We start from the raw sequence: 11,137 nt of genomic DNA, 5'->3' as shown, positions 1-11,137 counted from the left end.
AGAAATTATAGTGAAAAGATATAGTAGAGTGAGATATAGAGTGAATAAATAAATAGATAGTGGATTAATAGATAGATAGGGGAATGCGATAAAGAAAGCAGGCGGTGGAGGTTGTGAGAAGAGAGGAGGTGACGGAACAGAGGAAGCAGGCGGTGGCAGAAAAATATGTAAATTTACATTTGAAAAAAGTTTTAAGCATAGAAATTATAAGAAATTATAGTGAAAAATTATAGTAGAGTGAGATATATAGTGATATATAGAGTGAATAAATAAATATATAGTGGATGAATAGATAGATAGGGGAATGCGATAAAGAAAGCAGGCGGTGGAGGTTGAGAGAAGAGAGGAGGTGACGGAAAAGATGAAGCAGGCGGTGGCAGCAAAAAAATGTTAAATTTACTTTTGAAAAAAATTTTAAGCATATAAATTATAAGAAATTATAGTGAAAAGATATAGTAGAGTGAGATATAGACTGCATAAATAAATAGATAGTGGATGAATAGATAGATAGGGGAATGCGATAAAGAAAGTAGGCGGTGGAGGTTGATAGAAGAGAGGAGGTGACGGAAGAGATGAAGCAGGAGGTGGAAGCAAAAAAAATTAAAGCATATAAATTATAAGAAATTATAGTGAAAAGATATAGTAGAGTGAGATATAGAGTGCATAAATAAATAGATAGTGGATGAATAGATAGATAGGGGAATGCGATAAAGAAAGCAGGCGGTGGAGGTTGAGAGAAGAGAGGAGGTGACGGAAGAGATGAAGCAGGCGGTGGCAGCAAAAAATTTTTTAAAGCATATAAGTTATAAGAAATTATAGTGAAAACATATAGTAGAGTGAGATATATAGCGAGATATAGAGTGAATAAATATATAGTGGATGAATAGATAGATTGGGGAATGCGATAAAGAAAGCAGGCGGTGAAGGTTGAGAGAAGAGAGGAGGTGACGGAAGAGATGAAGCAGGCGGTGGCAGAAAAAATGTTAAATTTACGTTTGAAAATTTTTTTTAAGCATATAAATTATAAGAAATTATAGTGAAAAGATATAGTAGAGTGAGATATATAGTGAGATATAGAGTGCATAAATAAATAGATAGTGGATGAATAGATAGATAGGGGAATGTGATAAAGAAAGCAGGTGGTGGAGGTTGAGAGAAGAGAGGAGGTGACGGAAGAGATGAAGCAGGCGGTGGCACAAAAAATTTTATATTTAAATTTGAATTTTTTTTTAAGCATATAAGTTATAAGAAATTATAGTGAAAAGATATAGTAGTAGAGTGAGATATATAGTGAGAGAATAGAGGAGGTGACGGAAGAGATGAAGCAGGCGGTGGCAGCAAAAAAAATGTAAGCATATAAATTATAAGAAATTATAGTGAAAAGATATAGTAGAGTGAGATATATAGTGAGATATAGAGTGAATAAATAAATAGATAGTGGATTAATAGATAGGGGAATGCGATAAAGAAAGAAGGCGGTGGAGGTTGAGAGAAGAGAGGAGGTGACGGAAGAGATGAAGCAGACGGTGGCAGAAAAAAATTTAAATTTACATTTGAAAAAAAATGTAAGCATATAAATTATAAGAAATTATAGTGAAAAATTATAGTAGAGTGAGATATATAGTGATATATAGAGTGAATAAATAAATAGATAGTGGATGAATAGATAGATAGGGGAATGCGATAAAGAAAGCAGGCGGTGGAGGTTGAGAGAAGAGAGGAGGCGACGGAAAAGATGAAGCAGGCGGTGGCAGCAAAAAATTTTTTGAGCATATAAATTGTAAGAAATTATAGTGAAAAGATATAGTAGAGTGAGATATATAGTGAGATATAGAGTGAATAAATAGATAGTGGATGAATAGACAGATAGGGGAATGCGATAAAGAAAGCAGGCGGTGGAGGTTGAGAGAAGAGAGGAGGTGACGGAAGAGATGAAGCAGGCGGTGGCACAAAAAATGTTACATTTAAATTTGAAAATTTTTTTAAGCATATGAGTTACAAGAAATTATAGCGGAAATATATAGTAGAGTGAGATATATAGTGAGATAGAAAGTGGATAAATAAATAGATAGTGGATGAATAGATAGATAGGGGAATGCGATAAAGAAAGCAGGTGGTGGAGGTTGAGAGAAGAAAGGAGTTGACGGAAGAGATGAAGCAGGCGGTGGAAGCAAAAGAAAATTTTAGCATAAAAGTTATAAGAAATTATAGTGAAGACATATATATTAGAGTGAGATGTCTAGTGAGAGAAAGAGTGGGTAAATAAATAGATGGTGGATGAATAGATAGATAGATATCTAGTGGGTAAATAGATAGATAGTGGATGAATAGATAGATAGTGGGTAGATAGACAGACAGATAATGGGTAGGTAGATAGTGGGTAGGGGAGTGCGATAAAGAAAGCAGGCGGTGGACGTTGAGAGAAGAGAGGACGTGATGTGAAAAAGGAAGAAGGCAGGCGGTGGCAGCAGAGACAACAGGAGGCAGGGGATCGGACACAGGAAGCAGATGGTGGCAGCAAAGAGTGGAGGACACAGAAAACAAACAGTGGCAGCATAGACAGTAGGTGAAGGGGAATAGGATGTAGGAAACAGGTGGTGGCAGTAGAGAGAGGAGGTGACAGAATGGGATGAAGAAAGCAGGCGGTGGCAGCAGACAGTAGGTGAAGGGGAGTGGGACGCAGGAAGCACGCAGTGGCAGTAAAGAGGAGAGTAGGTGATTAAATTGGATGTAGAGAGCAGGCCGTGGCAGCAGAGAGAAGAGAGGAGGTGATGGGGACAGGGATGAAGCAGGCGGTGGCAGCAGGTTTCATATTTTTGTGTCAGTTTTTTTTTTCATAATACAACAACACAATAAAGGCGTGTGATGGTCTGGCTAGAGGGGGAAACGGATGGAGGCCAGGTTTTTTTTTCTTAATTTCAATAATTTTGTGATGTTGTATTATGAAAAAAAAACTCAACACAAAACATGCCTAGAAAGGGCAGTGGTGGCAGAGAGAGAAGGTGATGGGAAACTGGATGCAGAAAGAAGGGGGCGCAGCAGCAGAAAGCACAGAGGAAGACATAGGGAATAGGATGTAGAAAGCAGGTGGTGGCAGCAGAGACAGTAGGTGACAGGGAAAGGGACACAGGAAGCAGGCAGTGACAGCAGAGAGAGGAGAGGAGGTGATGGAATGGAATGAAGAAAGCAGGCGGTGGCAGCAGAGACACTAGGTGAAGAGGAATGGTACGCAGACTACAGGCAGTGGCAGCATTTAAATGAGTGTCATCTACAGTGGCAAAGGCCACACACAGGTCAAGTAGTATAAGACCTTTGTATTTGATGATGACGCTGGTAAGAGCATTTTGGGAATAGGATGCAGAAGGAGGCATAAAGCAGGTGGTGGTGGCAAAGAAAGGAGAGGAATGGGATGAAGAAAGCAGGACGTTTCAGCAAAAGAGAGGAGGCGACAGGGAATGAGACACAGAATATAGGCGGTGGCGGCAGAGAAAGAAGAGACAAGGATGGGGAATGAGACGCAGGAAGCAGGTGGTGGCAGTAAATAGAGGAGTGACAGAATGGGATGAAAAATACAGACGTGGCAGTAGAGAGAAAAGGAGGTGATGGAAGAGATGAAGCAGGCGGTGGCAGAAAAAAATGTAAATTTACATTTGAATTTTTTTTAAAGCATATAAGTTATAAGAAATTAAAGTGAAAAGATATAGTAGAGTGAGGTATATAGTGAGATAGAGAGTGGATAAATAAGTAGATAGTGGATTAATAGATAGATAGATAGATAGGGGAATGCGATAAAGAAAGCAGGCGGTGGAGGTTGAGAGAAAAGTAGAGGTGACGGAAGAGATGAAGCAGGCTGTGGCAGCAAAAGAAAATTTAAGCATAAAAGTTATAAGAAATTATAGTGAAGATATATATATTAGAGCAGTGGTCGCCAACCCGTCGCTCGCGAGCTACCGGTAGCTCGCGGCAGCGATTCGGGTGGCTCGACCACTGCTGCCCACCTGCCCGTCTCACTCTCCCTCCCCCTCAATCCCCGGCACTAGTTCAGACTAGAGGGGAGGAGAGAGCATCGTGCATCTCTCCATTCCCCTCAGTGTATATCCCTGTGACTGGGTCTGAGCGGTCAGCCAATCAGAGCTCGCTGGCCGGCAGCCAGTCAGGAGCCGGCCCGCGAGCTTTGCTTTGCTGAGCGCTCAGACCCAGTCACAGGGAAGGGAAGTGACAAGAGACGCAGAGGCGAGACAACGCGTGTGCGACAGCATCAGGGTGGACAGGGAGCCGGGTGACGAGCCGGCGTCTGTGAAGAGACGCATATCTACGAGCCGGGTGCTCCGGCGGTGACTGACAGGAGGACGGCGGCAGATCAAAGGAGGAGGCCGCAGCGGGAGAGAGTGACGGTCGGAGCCTGCATATGGGGCAGTCCTGAGGTAACATCCCCTGGTCATCCCATCCACCAATTCGCCCCTTACCCAACAACGCTTACCCATTCACCGATTCCAATCACTTAAAGGTGCCTCACCTGAAACCCCAGCAGGGCTCATAGAGACACTGTGTAAGGCGATATTGTGGGCATATCTGGCACTGTGGGGGCATTGCTGGAACTGTGGGGCATACATGTTCCTGACACTGTGGGGGCATTCTGGACACTGTGGGGGCATACCTGTTTCTGGCACTGTGGGGGCGGCATACGTGTTCCTGACACTGTGGGGGCATTGTGGACACTGTGGGGGCATACCTGTTTCTGGCACTGTGGGGGCGTACCCGGCACTGTGGGGCATACGTGTTCCTGACACTGTGGGGGCATTGTGGACACTGTGGGGCATACCTGTTTCTGGCACTGGGGGCATACCCGGCACTGTGGGGCATATCTGTTCCTGACACTGTGGGGGCATTGTGGACACTGTGGGGGATACCTGTTCCTGACACTGTGGGGGCATTGTGGACACTGTGGGGGCATACCTGTTTCTGGCACTGTGGGGGCATATCCGGCACTGTGGGGCATACATGTTCCTGACACTGTGGGGGCATATCCGGCACTGTGGGGCATACGTGTTCCTGACACTGTGGGGGCATTGTGGACAATGTGGGGGCATACCGGTTTCTGGCACTGTGGGAGCATACCCAGCACCATGAGGTCATACCTGGCACCAAGGGGGTATTCCTGTTTCTGGCTCTGAAGGGGCATACCTGGCACTGTGGGAGCATATATGTATTTGGCACTATTGGGGACATATGTGTATCTGGCACTATTGGGGGCATGTGTGTATCACACCCCCATCTTCATTGGACGCATGATGTTGCGTGGTTACACCCATTTTTTGGTGAGCGTGTACGCCGCACACACAGTACGGTATGTGGTATAATGTGTCAGGGGCATTACAGTGTGTGGAATAATGTGCAAAGGGCATTATTTGGTTATTAGGCAGATTTTTTATTTTTTTTTACAATTTAGAAGCTCTGTGGTTTATTTTGCCGCGAGTAGCTCACACCCCAAAAAAGGTTGGAGACCACTGTATTAGAGTGAGATGTCTAGTGAGAGAGAGAGTGGATAAATAGATGGTGGATGAATAGATAGATAGATATCTAGTGGGTAAATAGATAGATAGATAGTGGATGGATGAATAGATAGATAGTGGGTAGATAGACAGACAGATAATGGGTAGATAGATAGTGGGTAGGGGAGGGCGATAAAGAAAGCAGGCGGTGGAGGTTGAGAGAAGAGAGGAAGTGATGTGGAAAAGGAAGAAAGCACGCGGTGGCAGCAGAGACAGTAGGTGGCAGGGGATGGGACACAGGAAGCAGATGGTGGCAGCAAAGAGTGGAGGTGACAGTGAAAAGGACACAGAAAACAAACAGTGGCAGCATAGGGTGAAGGGGAATAGGATGTAGGAAACAGGTGGTGGCAGTAGAGAGAGGAGGTGACAGAATGGGATAAAGAAAGCAGGCGGTGGCAGCAGACAGTAGGTGAAGGGGAGTGGGACACAGGAAGCACGCAGTGGCAGTAAAGAGGAGAGTAGGTGATTAAATTGGATGTAGAGAGCAGGCCGTGGCAGCAGAGAGAAGAGAGGAGGTGATGGGGACAGGGATGAAGCAGGCGGTGGCAGCAGGTTTCATATTTTTGTGTCAGTTTATTTTTTCATAATACAACAACACAATAAAGGCGTGTGATGGTCTGGCTAGAGGGGGAAACGGATGGAGGCCAGGTTTTTTTTTTCTTCATTTCAATAATTTTGTGATGTTGTATTATGAAAAAAAAAACTCAACACAAAACATGCCTAGAAAGGGGCAGTGGTGGCAGAGAGAGAAGGTGATGGGAAACTGGATGCAGAAAGTAGGGCGCAGCGGCAGAAAGCACAGAGGAAGACATAGGGAATAGGATGCAGAAAGCAGGTGGTGGCAGCAGAGACAGTAGGTGACAGGGAATGGGACACAGGAAGCAGGCAGTGACAGCAGAGAGAGGAGAGGAGGTGATGGAATGGAATGAAGAAAGCAGGCGGTGGCAGCAGAGACACTAGGTGAAGGGGAATGGTACGCAGACTACAGGCAGTGGCAGCATTTAAATGAGTGTCATCTACAGTGGCAAAGGCTACACACAGGTCAAGTAGATGGTGACGCTGGTAAGAGCATTTTGGGAATAGGATGCAGAAGGAGGCATAAAGCAGGTGGTGGTGGCAAAGAAAGGAGAGGAATGGGATGAAGAAAGCAGGACGTTTCAGCAAAAGAGAGGAGGCGACAGGGAATGAGACACAGAATATAGGCGGTGGCAGCACAGGAAGGAGAGGCAATGATGGGGAATGAGACGCAGGAAGCAGGTGGTGGCAGTAAATAGAGGAGGTGACAGAATGGGATGAAAAATACAGGCGTGGCAGTAGAGAGAAAAGGAGGTGATGGAAGAGATGAAGCAGGCGGTGGCAGAAAAATGTAAATTTACATTTGAATTTTTTTTTAAGCATATAAGTTATAAGAAATTAAAGTGAAAAGATATAGTAGAGTGAGATATATAGTGAGATAGAGAGTGGATAAATAAGTAGATAGTGGATTAATAGATAGATAGATAGATAGATAGGGGAAAGCGATAAAGAAAGCAGGCGGTGGAGGTTGAGAGAAGAGTAGAGGTGACGGAAGAGATGAAGCAGGCTGTGGCAGCAAAAGAAAATTTAAGCATAAAAGTTATAAGAAATTATAGTGAAGACATATATATTAGAGCAGTGGTCGCCAACCCGTCGCTCGCGAGCTACCGGTAGCTCGCGGCAGCGATTCGGGTGGCTCGACCACTGCTGCCCACCTGCCCGTCTCCCCCTCCCTCCCCCTCAATCCCCGGCACTAGTTCAGACTAGAGGGGAGGAGAGAGCATCGTGCGTCTCTCCATTCCCCTCAGTGTATATCCCTGTGACTGGGTCTGAGCCAATCAGGAGCCGGCCTGCGAGCTTTGCTTTGCTGACCGCTCAGACCCAGTCACAGGGAAGGGAAGTGACAAGAGACGCAGCGGCGAGACAACGCGTGTGCGACAGCATCAGGGTGGACAGGGAGCCGGGTGACGAGCCGGCGTCTGTGAAGAGACGCATATCTACGGGCCGGGTGCTCCGGCGGTGACTGACAGGAGGACGGCGGCAGATCAAAGGAGAAGCCGCAGCGGGAGAGAGTGACGGTCGGAGCCTGCATATGGGGCAGTCCTGAGGTAACATCCCCTGCTCATCCCATCCACCAATTCGCCCCTTACCCAACAATGCTTACCCATTCACCGACTCCAATCACTTAAAGGTGCCTCACCTGAAACCCCAGCAGGGCTCATAGAGACACTGTGTATGGCGATATTGTGGGCATATCTGATACTATTGTGGGCATATCTGGCACTGTGGGGGCATTGCTGGAACTGTGGGGCATACATGTTCCTGACACTGTGGGGGCATTGCTGGACACTGTGGGGGCATACCTGTTTCTGGGCACTGTGGGGGCATACCCGGCACTTTGGGGCATATGTGTTCCTGACACTGTGGGGGCATTGTGGACACTATGGGGGCATACCTGTTTCTCCCACTGTGGGGGCATACCCGGCACTGTGGGGCATATGTGTTCCTGACACTGTGGGGGCATTGTGGACACTGTGGGGCATACCTGTTTCTGGCACTGGGGGCATACCCGGCACTGTGGGGCATACCTGTTCCTGACACTGTGGGGGCATTGTGGACACTGTGGGGGATACCTGTTCCTGACACTGTGGGGGCATTGTGGACACTGTGGGGGCATACCTGTTTCTGGCACTGTGGGGGCATATCCGGCACTGTGGGGCATACATGTTCCTGACACTGTGGGGGCATATCCGGCACTGTGGGGCATACGTGTTCCTGACACTGTGGGGGCATTGTGGACACTGTGGAGGCATACTGGTTTCTGGCACTGTGGGGGCATACCCAGCACCATGAGGTCATACCTGGCACCATGGGGGTATTCCTGTTTCTGGCTCTGTGGGGGCATACCTGGCACTGTGGGAGCATATATGTATTTGTCACTATTGGGGACATATGTGTATCTGGCACTATTGGGGGCATGTGTGTATCACACCCCCATTTTCATTGGACGCATGATGTGGCGTGGTTACACCCATTTTTTGGTGAGCGTGTACGCCGCACACACAGTACGGTATGTGGTATAATGTGTCAGGGGCATTACAGTGTGTGGCATAATGTGCAAAGGGCATTATTTGGTTATTAGGCAGATTTTTTATTTTTTTAAAAAATTTAGTAGCTCTTTTTGTGGTTTATTTTGCCGCGAGTAGCTCACACCCCAATAAAGGTAGGAGACCACTGTATTAGAGTGAGATGTCTAGTGAGAGAGAGAGTGGATAAATAAATAGATGGTGGATTAATGAATAGATAGATAGATATCTAGTGGGTAAATAGATAGATAGATAGTGGATGGATGAATAGATAGATAGTGGGTAGATAGACAGACAGATAATGGGTAGATAGATAGTGGGTAGGGGAGTGCGATAAAGAAAGCAGGCGGTGGAGGTTGAGAGAAGAGAGGACGTGATATGGAAAAGGAAGAAAGCACGCGGTGGCAGCAGAGACAGTAGGTGGCAGGGGATGGGACACAGGAAGCAGATGGTGGCAGCAAAGAGTGGAGGTGACGGTGAAAAGGACACAGAAAACAAACAGTGGCAGCATAGGGTGAAGGGGAATAGGATGTAGGAAACAGGTGGTGGCAGTAGAGAGAGGAGGTGACAGAATGGGATGAAGAAAGCAGGCAGTGGCAGCAGACAGTAGGTGAAGGGGAGTGGGACGCAGGAAGCACGCAGTGGCAGTAAAGAGGAGAGTAGGTGATTAAATTGGATGTAGAGAGCAGGCCGTGGCAGCAGAGAGAAGAGAGGAGGTGATGGGGACAGGGATGAAGCAGGCGGTGGCAGCAGGTTACATATTTTTGTGTCAGTTTATTTTTTCATAATACAACAACACAATAAAGGCGTGTGATGGTCTGGCTAGAGGGGGAAACGGATGGAGGCCAGGTTTTTTTTTCTTCATTTCAATAATTTTGTGATGTTGTATTATGAAAAAAAAACTCAACACAAAACATGCCTAGAAAGGGGCAGTGGTGGCAGAGAGAAGGTGATGGGAAACTGGATGCAGAAAGTAGGGCGCAGCAGCAGAAAGCACAGAGGAAGACATAGGGAATAGGATGCAGAAAGCAGGTGGTGGCAGCAGAGACAGTAGGTGACAGGGAATGGGACACAGGAAGCAGGCAGTGACAGCAGAGAGAGGAGAGGAGGTGATGGAATGGAATGAAGAAAGCAGGCGGTGGCAGCAGAGACACTAGGTGAAGGGGAATGGTACGCAGACTACAGGCAGTGGCAGCATTTAAATGAGTGTCATCTACAGTGGCAAAGGCCACACACAGGTCAAGTAGTATAAGACCTTTGTATTTGATGGTGACGCTGGTAAGAACATTTTGGGAATAGGATGCAGAAGGAGGCATAAAGCAGGTGGTGGTGGCAAAGAAAGGAGAGGAATGGGATGAAGAAAGCAGGCGGTTGCAGCAAAAGAGAGGAGGCGACAGGGAATGAGACACAGAATATAGGCGGTAGCAGCACAGAAAGGAGAGGCAAGGATGGGGAATGAGACGCAGGAAGCAGGTGGTGGCAGTAAATAGAGGAGTGACAGAATGGGATGAAAAATACAGACGTGGCAGTAGAGAGAAAAGGAGGTGATGGAAGAGATGGAGCAGGCGGTGGCTGAAAAAAATGTAAATTTACATTTGAATTTTTTTTTAAGCATATAAGTTATAAGAAATTAAAGTGACAAGATATAGTAGAGTGAGATATATAGTGAGATAGAGAGTGGATAAATAAGTAGATAGTGGATTAATAGATAGATAGATAGATAGATAGATAGGGGAATGCGATAAAGAAAGCAGGCGGTGGAGGTTGAGAGAAGAGTAGAGGTGACGGAAGAGATGAAGCAGGCTGTGGCAGCAAAAGAAAATTTAAGCATAAAAGTTATAAAAAATTATAGTGAAGACATATATATTAGAGCAGTGGTCGCCAACCCGTCGCTCGCGAGCAACCGGTAGCTCGCGGCAGCAATTCGGTTGGCTCGACCACTGCTGCCCACCTGCCCGTCTCACCCTCCCTCCCCCTCAATCCCCGGCACTAGTTCAGACTAGAGGGGAGGAGAGAGCATCGTGCGTCTCTCCATTCCCCTCAGTGTATATCCCTGTGACTGGGTCTGAGCGGTCAGCCAATCAGAGCTCGCCGGCCAGCAGCCAATCAGGAGCCGGCCCGCGAGCTTTGCTTTGCTGAGCGCTCAGACCCAGTCACAGGGAAGGGAAGTGACAAGAGACCCAGAGGCGAGACGACGCGTGTGCGACAGCATCAGGGTGGACAGGGAGCCGGGTGACGAGCCGGCGTCTGTGAAGAGACGCATATCTACGAGCCGGTGCTCCGGCGGTGACTGACAGGAGGACGGCGGCAGATCAAAGGAGGAGGCCGCAGCGGGAGAGAGTGACGGTCGGAGCCTGCATATGGGGCAGTCCTGAGGTAACATCCCCTGGTCATCCCATCCACCAATTCGCCCCTTACCCAACAACGCTTACCCATTCACCGATTCCAATCACTTAAAGGTGCCTCACCTGAAACCCCAGCAGG

The sequence above is a fragment of the Crinia signifera genome, chromosome 8 (assembly GCF_055691185.1).
Source record: "Crinia signifera chromosome 8, ASM5569118v1, whole genome shotgun sequence".
In the NCBI taxonomy this organism is placed as follows: Eukaryota; Metazoa; Chordata; class Amphibia; order Anura; family Myobatrachidae; genus Crinia; species Crinia signifera.
Note: the sequence above shows the minus strand (reverse complement) of the source record.